At 51.7% G+C, this 13,140-nt stretch overlaps 1 protein-coding gene across 1 annotated transcript in view; it reads left to right on the plus strand.

Moving 5' to 3' along the window:
* Nucleotides 1-13,140, plus strand: part of TRAPPC9 (trafficking protein particle complex subunit 9) — a 637,992-nt gene that overhangs the window by 428,076 nt on the left and 196,776 nt on the right. The gene's annotated exons all lie outside the window — the stretch shown is intronic.

A 13,140-nucleotide genomic window follows, 5' to 3' on the forward strand; every position in this document is an offset into this window, starting at 1 on the left:
CAGCTCAGCCCACCTTCCTCTTCCTGCTTCCCCTTTTATTCAGCAGCCACCAGAGCAGTCCTCTGTGCAGTCTCTGGCTAGCAGGGCCAAGTTTTAGGTTTCTAAAACTTAAATATGGATTTCTAGCTCCATATGTCTCCTTTTTTGGTGTTCTAATGCAAATTCTTCTGCTATTTGGAGTTTAGTACAGTTCTGTATCCTTCCCTTCAAAGCTCAGCGCGCCACAGTTATCTTCTGTATCTGTGTTAATTGGTTCCCCTTTTCTTGGTTGAAGAGGGTCTGTGCAGTCTGTCTGCCTAGTCCTCCATCTTGAACCTCCCCCAAGTTCTTAATTCTTAATGTTCTTTATGTACACATCATTTCATTGATTCATAGAATATTTATTCAATAAATATTGACACTTGGGGAGCTTACTGTGTGGCAAGGCCTGTGTTAAGCCCCAGGATGAATGTGTAAAGCTAAGGTGAATGCATAAAGACCCTGCTGCCATGACAGAGAGCCCTAGCCTGGTGAATGACGTGGCTGTAACCCAGCCGGGGCTGGCCCGCTGCCACTGTCTGACAGGGCATCTTGCTGTCTAGGGTGGGCTGGGGAGGGAGGAGTCCATCTGAAGCCTCAGTGTTAGGTTTGTGTGGTAAGTCACCTTTGGCTCTTTTCCCAGGGTCCCTGCTGCTGTTGGGGATCCCCACCACTTGTTTGGTGCATCTGCCATTTAGCTCTGTGTTGGGAAGGTAGGGCCTTGAAGCCCCTGCAGCTCTTCTCTACTCGGGGGCACATGTAGCTTCCCCTCCCCAACATTTGTGGCCTTGCCAGTTTTGCCTGGCTCTAGCACACACTCTACCATGGTGGGGGCTCATGGCCCCTGGCACTCCCTGTCAGGGAGGGCTCGGCGATAAACCTGTAAAATCACACTGCTCTGAATCTCCTCCCATGGTAGAGCTTCTCCTCCTTTTATAGATAAGTGAACTGAGCAAGTGGATCAAGGTTACTTAGTGGCCACCTTGCCCCAGTCCCTGCTGCCCACTCGCTGCCCCACCTGCAGGGTCACTGGTGCCCAAGCCGTGCTCAGAGTGACGATGGAAGAATTTCTGACATGGAGTCAGAGTGGGAGCAGTGTGGGAGGGAAGCAGACAGTAGGCCTGCTTGTGTCCCTTAGTCCTGCTCTGGAGGCCTTTGACATTGAAAAGTGAGAGTTCACCCAGCAGAGGGGAGAGTGAGGAGGGAAGCTCATTCAGTGTTTGTTCCACAAATGCTGCTGCGTGCCTCCTGGTGCCAGGCCGGCCAGAGGTGAGCAGTGAGTGGTGAGTGGCGAGTACGTGTCACATTGCCTCTGCCTCCCAGTGTTTGGAATTTGGTGTGGGCATTGCACCATGTTTGCAGATGAATAAGGAGGTCAGGGTGGTCCCAACTTGCCAAGGGTCATGCAGTTAGTGTGTGTGTATGTGTGCATGTGTATGTGTGTATACATGTGTATGTATGTGCTTGTATTAATGTGTGCATGTTTGTATGTGGGTGCGCACATGTACACATGTGTGTGCGCGCATGTACGCATGTGTGTGTGCGCGCATGTAAGTGTGAAGTGGTATGAAATGAAAGCATTGTCCATAGACTGAATATTCAAAATTGAAAAATGAAAACTGTCACCCTGTCTCCCTATTTAACCTTAGAGCTGTCTTTGAGTTTTATAATTTAAACACCATGTTAAGTGCAATAGGCAGAGAGAGCACCTTCCTCCCTCACTGATCTCCTCTTTCAAAGGCCCCTTGGAAACAAGCGTGTCCCCTCAACCTCTGAGGCTTTGTAGCCTGGGTGATGCATTGGTGCTGGCATTGGAGAATTAGTCAGTGTGATTCGTGGCACTTGGTTTGCAGTGACTACATTGCCAAGGTTCATGCAGTTGGTTGGAATTGGAGCGTAGGGCTGCCTGATGCCACCCCACATCTCTGTCCTCTGGGTGCTCACAGTCATGTTGGCCACACCCACCTTGTCCAGGGTCAGATGATGACCTGATGCTATAGGAGGATCCTCAGAGGGAAGCAACGTGGACTTTCCTGGGAAGATACAGCGGCAAGGACTTTAATGTACTGGAAAATTAAGATATGGTAATTACTGTGTTTGGGCTTAATTATGAAACCATTAAAATTAAACTGATGACAACCCTCACTTATGCATAAATGTCTTTATGATTTATGGTAGTAGATGTTATATTATTCCATGCTTGGAGAGGCCCAGTGTCCTGGTGCTTTAGTGCTGCTATGACAGAAATAACACAAGTGGATGGCTTTAACAGATAGGAATATATTCTCTTACAGTTTAGGAATCTAGAAGTCTGACTTCAGAGTGTCAGCTCTCAGGCTGGGTGAAGGTCCCCCGACCTTGGTCTTTCCCAAGCTCTGCCTCTTGTTCCAGACCCACTGAAGCTGCAGGCTTCTTCTTACTCAAGCAGCTATTGGCTGTTGAGGCTGAGAAACCCAAGATCAGCAGGCAAAATGGTACAGTCCCGAGATCAATAGGCAATATGGCCAGCCACTGGTTCAAATCCAGGAACTGGAGATGAAGACTTGGCCAAACGCAGAGTCTGAATATGCCAAAAAGCTGAAGACCTTGGTCAAAGCTTCTCCACATATACAGGAAGCAGGCTACACCCCAAAGGCAACTTCCCTTCAACTGACTAGGTGCTCATAGCAGATTCCGCCATGGAGGTGATTACAGTCTCATTGTGGAAAATAACCACACCTAGCTACCCAGCCATGAAACCACAGCCAAGCCAAGTTGACACACAGCCTAACTACCATGCCCAGCTCTGTGCTGCCCTTGGTGCAGTGGACCAGTGTCATCCAACCACAGGTGTCATATCAGTGGAGCCGAATGAGCATCACTGCAGACACTGAGGTGGGGCCTGGAAAGCTCAGCCCCTTTCTTCTGCCTTGATGATGGACTCGTGTGAGTTATGGAACAGCTTTCCTGGAGAACTGAGAAGACTTCCACCAACAGTCTACCTCTTGGTGCTTTAAACCGTCCCCTTGAGCATACTGAGGCAGTGAAGGGCCTCCTGGGCTCTGGCCGCACCCCAAAGCAGAAGGAGGACTATGGACTGAGCTCCAAACCAGGGTGAGAAAGCCTTGACTCTTTGTGCTGCTGTGTTTAGCTCAAGTGTTCTGATAATCTGGAGTCCTTGGCTGGTGTCAAGGATGAACACACTTGGCTGCCTGCTCAAAGGGTGGTGGTTCGACTCCACCCAGTGGTACCTCAGAAGAAAAACCTGGCAGTCTGCTTTCAAGAATTCCACCCTTGAAGATGCTTCAGAGCACATTTGTCTGGTGAGCTGGCCATCGGCTGCAGCCTGTGGCATTGTTGCTGCATGCATTGTGGCACCAGTTTCTGTTTAATGGTTCCTTCTGCTGCCCCTGAGTGCTCACAGGTAGGTTCTTCTCTTATGCTTGTAGGCATGGCCTGTGCCTCACACACCACATGGCTGCCATCTACTCTGCACACCACTCCTCGGAGGGACAGACAGAAAGGGCTGTCAGTGCCTGGCCGTCTCCAGTGCTTCCCATGCACTTGGGATCACAGTAGTTTAGTGCAGCTTCCTCTTCAGCCAAGCTGAGAATGCTCAGAATGCAAATCTCTGGCTCCACCCCCCAGATGTCTCCCATTTGTTTCCCATTTAGTTGCTTCAAACACACCAAAGTACCGTGTGCATCATCAAATAACGCTGCCGTTGCTAGCTGTTTCACCACCTTGTTTGTAATTTTGTGACATTTCTCAACGCACGGGCGGTCTCCCAGGCCTTTTGCAGTGTCCAAGCCTGTCCCTCTGCTTTGGACCCTCCCATCTGCCATCTTTCTGAGTTAGAGAGGATTATTTGAAGTTTCCTTGTTCTATCTGAAAGGACAATGGGGGAGTGCTTGGGAAACTTAGATTCTCAAACAGAGAGGAAGTGTGGTGGGAGCCTGCTGTGCTTGTCCCTTTGACCTGGGGAGAGGGCCACTGAGGTTTGCATGCACTTAGCAAGTCATTGGCAGTGTGCTCTTGGAATGTCCAGAGCTATCTCTTCCACTTCAGATGGCCTCTGTTGTAAGGAGCAGTTTCTAAGTTTCCCTAATAGACACTCTGATGGCCCTGGAATCAGTAAGGCTCCCCAAAGATTAATAGGCAGAAAGTGAAATGTTAGAAGGCACCCTGGACAAGCAGGTTGACAGAGGGAGTCAATACTTGGCAAGACTCAGCAATCTGCTGACTAGACAACAGAAGAAATCCTTGTCTTTTGGGGAGGAAAGAAGATTGAGGAGCCTAGGTGTCTACATGCTGAGTGGCTTTCTGCTCCTTGGCAAGCTGAGGTTGGGGATCTTCCACAGGGGTCTTCCTCAAGGGTTCGCCGCTGCTGCTATTGCAGGCTTCTTCGAGGCTGGGTGTGTCCTTAGCCTGTGGGGGGCGGCCTGTGCTCACACCTGCCTGCCTTGTGAGTGTGTAGCTGCTCCCCGAGGCACACAGGCTGTGTGAGCAGGGACCTGGGTCCCCGCAGCCCACTCACCCCAGGCTCATCTGCCACTGCTCGCCTCTTGGTCGAGGCGAGTCACGTGGCCTTGCTAGGCTTCAGTCATCTTATCATTGGATTATGAGAGCCCTTCATTCACTGTGATTACAAGCTTTTTGTCAGATACATGATGGGGAAGCATTTCTTCCCAGCACTTGTCTCCTTATCTTCATAAAGGTGGACATGAGATTCATGAGTGGAGGTCCATGTGTGGACAGAGATGCATGTGTAGACGCAGGTCCACATGTTGATGAAGTCCAACTTGTCAGTCATTTTCTTTTCAAGCTGCAGTCCCCCTTCACCATTTCTCCCACTTGCAGCCTGCTCCTCTGAGCACCCCAGTGTGGACCAAGTTCTTGGGGTAATGAGGGCCCACATGCTGTCTTCCCCATGGAGCATTTTCCTCCCAGGACATCCCCAGGGTGCCTGGGAGGCTGTTAGTGGGTCTGGGCTGGGATGTAGGTCCAACATGTCTGTGCACCCAGCAGTGGTTCTGTCACAGAGGTTCCCACAGTACCTGGGATTCTGTTATTGGGCCTGGCTAGGATGCAGGGTCAGTGTGTCCCTGCACACCCAGCAGTGGGTCTGTCTTGGAGGTCCCCGCCCCCCCTGCTGCTCTGAGTCCAGACAATTGAGTTTGCACCCACTCTTGTCCCCAGGAGTGAGCTTCATCACTGCTGCTGTTGTCAGTGCCAAGTGCACCAGAGGCAAGGACCTCTGCTTTGTAGGCATCCTCCAATTCCACCATTTTTCTCCGTCGTGCATGTCCACGTGACTGTGCAACGGAACGTCTTCCAGTTCCACTGTGCTTCTCCGTCACGTGTGTCCATATGACTGCACTAGGACGTTTTCTTGTTCCACTGTGCTTCTCCATCATGCATGTCCACGTGACTGTGTACTGGGACGCCTTCCAGTTCCACCGTGCTTCTCCGTCATATGTGTCCATGTGACTGTGCGCTGGGACATCTTCTGGTTCCACTGTGCTTCTCTGTCACATGTTCATGGACTGTGCAGTATTTTACCATTGATTTAGTATTTTAGCCTTCTTACATACTTATCAATCATTCTGATCATAGGTCTGAGGTAGAGAATTGTGGGTGGTGCAGGGCATGTGGTGCAGAGAGACCAGTCCCAGGGGGACTTGGGAGGAGGGAGAATCAGCGGGATCTTTGGGTGTGGGGAGGAAAGGAAGGTTGCTTGTTTGGGCCTCTGGGGAGTATGTTGGTGGTCATTCACTTAGGGCCACGGCTGTGGCAGTGGGTCCTGTCCGCAGAGTATGTAGGTTACCACCACCTTGTGACCTCTGTCCTACCAGAGACAATTGGTCCCTGGCACTCCAGAGAAGCTACACATTGGTCCTGGGCAGAGAGCACTAGATGGAAGAGCACCTGGCCCATCTCTGCCACAGCCCTGCCCTCAGACCCAGGCTCTCTGGACTCGCTGGGACAGCTCTGTCCACCTCACAGCACAACAAAGCAGGGATCTTCTCAGTCCCGTGGAGCAGGCTGTAACCTGCCAACCCTGAGGAGCACAGAGCCCTTCTTACTGCTCTTCCTTCCTGGGGCTCAGGTACAGTGGAGGGGAGTTGGCTGGAAGAGCTCTTTTCCTGTTTGGGGAGAGGTGGGCGTGCCTGCAGCAGGGCCTTTCTCTGGGGCTAGGGGGAGCTTAGGCTGGAGGAGACCCATATCTGGATTCTCCCAAGGGGTCTGACCCCCTGGCTCCACTCCTGCTCCTCACTGCCTCCTCTCCATCCCTGGCTTCCTCCCCTCTGTCCACTCCAGAGTCCTTGGGTGGCCCTTGTTCTGGACTCTGTGATTTCCGATTCTCGTGCATTTCCTCACCGGATTTAACCAGTAATGCTGTAGCAACACATTACAGGGGCCAGGAGCTCTGTGGTGACGGATGAGGGCAGAGAGGTGCAAGGGGCTGCAGCTACTCGGCCAGCCTTTGGTGGGAGGTGGCCCTGAACTCCCGCCTGTGGCCTAGGGTCCTGCTCTATCCATTGGGCACAACTGGCACCTCTGTGCCCAGAATCAGGAGGCATATCTTGTCTACCTCACACGTCCTCTTCTGCAGGAAGGGGTTCAGGTCCCCTTGTGGGAGTGGGGAGAGGAGAATCTGGAAGTCACTTTGGGTCCTGTGAGGATGGCTGGGCTGGACACGCAGATTCTCAGACATGGACATGCCTGGGTGGGTGGGGCCTGTCCATCTGAAGACCTTCCTGGTTGGAGGGGGGGGCTCCGAGGGCCTTCCTGGGGGGGTCTCATATCACACACTATCACACCCACGTCAGTCTGAGGGCCTTCCTGGGGGAGGGCATTCTCATGTCACGTGTGCTTTCATTTGTCAGGAGACTGACTGATGGCCCAGAAAAACCCTGGAACTCCCCTTGGGCCACCGTTTACACAGTGTTTCCACGGAATCAAAGAAACGCTTCAGGATGAAAGCAAGCTAGGAACTTAGCTAACAAGGCAGTGCTTAGAGCAGAGTGCTCGCCTAGGAGAGTGGTTGGTGGCAGAACCCAAGTGGAGTGAGACTGGCGCAGTGGAGTCACTTACCCTTCGTTAGTCCAGAACGTCTCTGTGAAGCTGTGTTCACTCAGACCTCTCAGCCACTGGCAGGGCTTTGAGCTGGTTCAGACTAGTTCATTCATGGCTGACGCAGTGAAATCAGAAGAGAGCCGAATTGTAACGTGTGGCGAGCCAGCACAATCATAGAACAGGAAAAACTGCAGGTCAAATCTCTGGGGTGGGAGACTCGGCAGAAGCATAGTGAGCCCTTTGCGAAGGCTCCTGACAGAACCCTGATGCGGGAGATTGGATTGTTGCCAGGACCATGGAGCGCAACATACATTCAAGGCAGCTGGGTTGGCACCATCTTTGAGCAGGACAGCAATGATTCTGACTCTACCGATCAAGAGATTTGGTTGCTATGCAACGTGCACACTGCCCTTGTTTTCTAAGAGGGAGATTGTGTTTCTAGCAAGACGTAGACCTGTAATTTTTCCTGTTGCAGTTAGCATTTTATAAATTGGGTCTGTTATGCTTTTGCTTCATTGGCTGTGACTGAACCATGCAGGGCTGACTCAAAGGCCTGGCTGTGGGGAGCTGGCCCACCCTTCTGCACCTATCTGTTCCCCAGGCTGGCATGTGCCTGCCCAGCAGTGGGAGGCAGACGTGGAAGAGAGTGTCCTCAGGGACCTTGGGGTGTGCTGGGAGGAAAGACCAGCACTTAGTGACCTGGTGCTACTATACCAGGAGTGCCACAGGGGGTGGCTTTGAAGAACGGAAACTCATCTTCTCAGGGCTCGGGAGACCCACAGGGGGTGGCTTTGAAGGAAGGAAACTCATCTTCTCAGGGCTGAGGAGGTAGGGGCCGGAATTCAGAGCCCTGGCTCCAGAGGAGTGTTCTGTGTCCTTCTGAGGAGAGATCCTGGGCTCTTTCAGTTTCTTTCCCTCAGGTCCTTGGCCATCTCCATGTGGCATCTGTCTTCCTCTGTTTGTCCATCCTTCTGTGCCTAATGTCACCTTTATGGGCTCAGAAGTGTTTGGCTTAAGGCACACCCTACACTGCCTGATACGGCCTGGTGGATATAGCACAGGAAACCCTCCTCCCTAATGGGCTTACAGCCGCAGGCAACAAAGAAAACCCTCTTCCCTAACAGGATTACGTCCCCAGGCTCAGTGTCTAGGATTCCTACGCGTGCTTTCGGGGGGCAGGTTCCAATCCTAGCAGTGTTACAGGAATAGCTTGTCCTGTGCCCTCTTTCTGGAATGCCACATGGAGGCCCAAAGGCATCACGTGTACACCCAGGACGCCAGTGAGTTAGGAGTCACTGCCAGTCATTTCATGTCCAGTCTGATGCTCTGGGGCCAAGTGTGCAATGACCCCTAGAATGTGACTGTCAGGCATGGAGCCTCCTCTCGCCTGTCCTTGAATCTCACCCAAACACAGGGTCTGGCAGAGGGAATCCATAAGTAATTCCAGCCTCGCCCCACAGTTTCACACAGCATCCTATTTGAAAGGTTTTTCTTTTCCAGGCTGATACGCAGCAAGGACTGTTTTCCTTTAAGTCCCCTCTGGAGAGGGCTGGGCCCTTTGGCTAGAAGACTGTAAAGTACGATACACAGCGCTCCAGGCTCTCAGCTTGCCTTGCGTCCTCCGTTGCTGTTTTACTGGTGATTAAGTTAAAGGAAATTCTTTTCTTTCCGATTAGTCACCCCCTGGCTCTGCTCTGCATGCAGCATGCACCGGCGCCCACTTAGCATGTCGCCCCTTCTCTCCCCTCTTTTCCCTCTGCAGCTCTCCTTGATTGAAAAAATGTAACAGCAGTGTCTTTGTTTGCCCCTTGCATTTTGGGCATGTCTCCGTAACCAGCAAGTGGAGGATGAGCCTGGTGAATGCCAATGAGTGTCTTGATATGCACATCAGAGTTTCCAGTGTCAGCTGGGGCTCCAGGTAGACCAGGAGGCCAAGGCTTTTCTTTGGGAAATTGTTCTTGGTAAATATTTCTGACCATTAAAAATTCATGAATGGATCCTTTTCTGTTAACTGGGCTCTGAAGACCACCGTGTTTACCCCACTGTGCTGCTCTGTGTGCCAAGACATTGCCCAGGCCACCCAGGAGGGGCTGGTGCAGACCAGGGCCTGTCCCACCAGCCCGTTGATTCCGACTCGTCAGAGCGGAACTGTGCTCCTGAAGGGCTTTCAGTGTCTGATTGGCAGCAGATTCCAGGCCCTTCTTCCAAGGTGCCTCTGGGTGGACTGGAATCAACAGTCTTCTGGTTAGCAACTGTGGCGGTTAGGGTGTGTATCGGTTTGGCTGGGCTGTGATTCTGAGCGGCTGGGCAGCTGGGTGTAGTTACTCCCCGTCGTGAGGTTCTTAGCACCATGGTGGAATCTGCTGTGAGATGCTGATCAGTGGACAGGGAGCTGCCTTTGGCCTACTTCCAGTGTATAGGAGACGCTTTGAGGAAGGTCTCCGGCTTTTTGGCACATTTGGATAACCAGTGGCTGCCGTGTTGCCTGTCGGTCTCCGGCTTGTTCCTGGACTTGAACCAGTGGCCTGCTGTGTTGCCAGCTGATCTTGGGATCGTGCCATTTTACCTGTTGAGCCTCAGCAGCCAGTAGCTGTGCAAGTCAGAAGAAGCATTTACCATGCTCTAGTGGGCCTGGAACAAGAGGCAGAGCTGAAGCCCAAGGTCACGGGGCCTCTACCTGGCCCCTAGAGCTGGCACTCTGAACCTGGAAGTCTAGCCTCCTAAACTGTAAGAGAATAAATCTCTGTTTATTGAAGCCACCCCCTTGCGGTATTTCTGTCACAGCAGCAGCAGAGAACCAAGACAGCAGCTGACTGTGGGGTTGTACTCGAGTGTGTTTGGAGGTGGTTGAAGGAGGCTGGAAGCTGGAGGGAAGGTGATTTGTCCGGGCTCATCGTGTGGAGAGAACGTGGAACCTCAGCAAGCAGGGCAAGGCCAGGCTTGCAGGTTACAGAAGGCACACGTGACCTTGTGTATGCGAGAACACCCAAACATCCTTTTCCGTTGAACAGTCATCTCAAAATGGCTACCTGAGGAGGTGCTGTGCCAGATGGTGAGGGTCTGGAGCTCAAAGAGGGCTGGGCAGCACCTCCCTGGAGTTCCAACTCTGCTGGGCATCTGCCCAGGTGCCTGGGGCTGTCCGGTGGCCCATGCCTAGCCCTGTGATCAGTGTGACATGGAAACATCCATGATGTCCAGTGAAGATTGAGTAAATACACTGCTCTTGGGGTGACTGGGTGTTTGGGGTGACAGCATCTTCCCCTGCTTTCATTGGATAATCTGAAGTGCATGATTCATGGCCCTGGGCTCAAAGTGCCTTGGTAGAAATGCTTAGTCTTTTAGGGAAGTTAAAAATGCAGCCTCTATCAAATGTCACCTCTCCCAAAGTTTGCTGAGTGCTTGAGGTTACATGGTCTTCCCTGTTGGTTGGCTTCATTTAATTCCTGTTTAATCTCGCAGTGTTTCTGTAAGTAGCTACCTTAGTACTGTTTTAGAGACGTGCATCTTCTGAATATTTATAATGCGTGTCCTGAAAGCTGCCTCGCAGGCCACTGTGCTTTGGGTTCGCAGGTTTGGGGGAACTGAGGCCTCAGAGCCCCAGATCCCACTTTTTCCAGAAGACGCTCCTGTAGGGCCCACAGTGTAGGTGCGGTGGATGTCCCAGATTGCGTAGCCCACTGATGGAAGAGCCCTGTTGGGAGCATGGTTCTCTGATCCCTAGATTCTGAGGCTACTCCTGGCAGGGACCACCATGTGCCCCACTTATTCACAGCATCCTCTGGACCAATTGTTTCCATGGCAATGCACTGTCTGGACCAGCCCGGGCTTCTCATGACAACGAGCTTGCTGCTGTAGGACTGATGGGAATTGTGTTGATCTGCTGTTTAGCTCCTGTAAGGAAAATCTTTGGACTTAGAAATGGTACTGGATAAAATATGTTACAGAGCACAGCATCATGCTTCAGCAAGTAGAGAGGGTCAGTGAGAAAGGGGATGGATTGAAACAGTGGCTGCAACGATGGACTGTGAGGCTGGCGCAGGCCTGGGCGGTGTTTCGTTCTGTTGTATGCTGGAGTTGCTATGAGTCGGAGGCAATTCGGTGGCACCTTACGACAAGAGCACTACATCACAACAGCATTTAGGGTCGGGGTTTGGGTTAGTGCCCTATCGAATCGATCTAAGGTGGGCTTGTGATCCCCGAGAAAATGGTCTTTTTAAATATGTATCTTTACTTTTTTGGGGTTGTTTTTGAGAATCAGCAGTTTCTGCCTACACTATTGTGCAACACTGATGACATTCGTTGACAACATTGATGAGCGTGCAGCCGTCCTCACCCTCCTTTTCTGAGTTGTTCCTCCCCATTTACACAAACTCATTGCTCCCTGAGGTTCCTGTCTCATCTTTTGAGTTGCTGCTGCCAGTTTGATCCCCTATTGATAGTTCCTAAAAGAGTCCAATGCTCAGGGCCAGAGTTCTTTACTGATTAACCTAAGCTATTGTTTGGTTTTAAGACTTCAGGGACTTAAGGCCAGGCTTGCAGGTTACGGAAGGCACACGTGACCTTGTGTATGCGAGAACACCCAAACATCCTTTTCCGTTGAACAGTCATCTCAAAATGGCTACCTGCTTAAGGTTTAAAAATTACCTCAGTTTTGGGAGTTCACTTACATAAAAAGACAAGATAAGGCAAATGTATAGAGACCAAGTTTCTTAGTGGTTACCAGGGATCGGAGGGAGCGGGAGGGGCTCCTGTTCATGGAACACTGAGTTTCAGTTGATGATGATGATGAATTGTGTGGTGAAGGGCAGGGTTGCACGGTGACTCACTGGCAGAGGGTTATCTGGGCTTTGAGCGATTTTCAGACTTCAGCCCCACATTGATGGCTGGTGATTCACCAGCTTGTCTGGGCTTTCTTCCCTGTCTCCCCTGTGGCCACTGCACAGGGTCCTCAGGACACTGCCCTCTTGGGGGGTAGAGACCCTGACCTAGGTCAGACTCCGCCAGCTGCAGGCCAGCTGCCCTCAGCAGCCACCACTGGTCCAGCTGCTCTGCAGCTCCCCACACAGATTCTGTAAAGCTGAGGTGTCACTATGGGCTCCCACTTCCTGTTCTTCCGTGGCTTTTCTTCACTGAGGACCAGGATTCACCAAGACCTCTTTCTGGCTTCATCTCCCCACAGCACTGCACGGCCCTGACTAGGAGCCTGTCAGCCCTCAGGGTTCAGCTCTGGGCCAATCACTTTCTGCAGACCCTCTCTCTGACACTGAGGTCAGCCCTTCCTGGGTACTTCTGGAGTGTCCAGCAAGTGACAGTGCTGTCCCCTCAACACTGTTCACAGTGTTAGGCTCCAGCGAGCCAGGCAAAGCTATCAGGAATCTACTCGTTGTCAACAGAGGGGGCCTGGCCTGAGCTGTCACACGTGGTGCCCACTTCAAGGAGACTGGTCTTGACAACAGCTTCCAACCAGGACGAGTGACCACAGTCCAGTAGGAGTCAAGCATGTAAGAACAGAGGGCTGTGTGTGCAGGCGCTGGGAGCATGTCAGAGCTAAACAGGTTCTTTTTCTTTCTTTGTGTCTTACTTTTGGATCATTTTGATTATGAGGAGTGCCTGGTGGTACAATGATTAAGCACTCAGTTGCTAACTGAAAAGATCGGGGATTGCTGGGTCAAATGGTATTTCTATTGCCAACTTTTTAAGGAATCACCATACTGATTTCCATAGTGGTTGAATCATTTTACAGTCCCACCAGCAGTGCACGAGAGCCTCGATCTCTCCGCATCCTCACCAACATTTGTTATTTTCTATCTTGTCGAGCTTGCTATTAGTGCTGGGGCCAGGTAGTATCTCATTGTTGTTTTGATTTGCATCTCTCTAGTGGCTAATGGGGAGCTCTGGTAGCATAGTGGCTAAGGCACTTGACTGCTAACCAGAAGGCTGGCGGTTCAAACCCACCAGCCACTCCTCGGAAGGAAAGTTGGGCAATCCTACTTCCGTAGTGATACTGCCTCGGAAACCCAAGGAGGGGTCGCTATGAGTCGGGGCCGACTCAACGGCACATAA

This window comes from Orycteropus afer, unplaced genomic scaffold (assembly GCF_000298275.1).
Source record: "Orycteropus afer afer isolate SDZICR_OR568_19922 unplaced genomic scaffold, OryAfe1.0 scaffold00069, whole genome shotgun sequence".
NCBI classification, from domain to species: Eukaryota; Metazoa; Chordata; class Mammalia; order Tubulidentata; family Orycteropodidae; genus Orycteropus; species Orycteropus afer.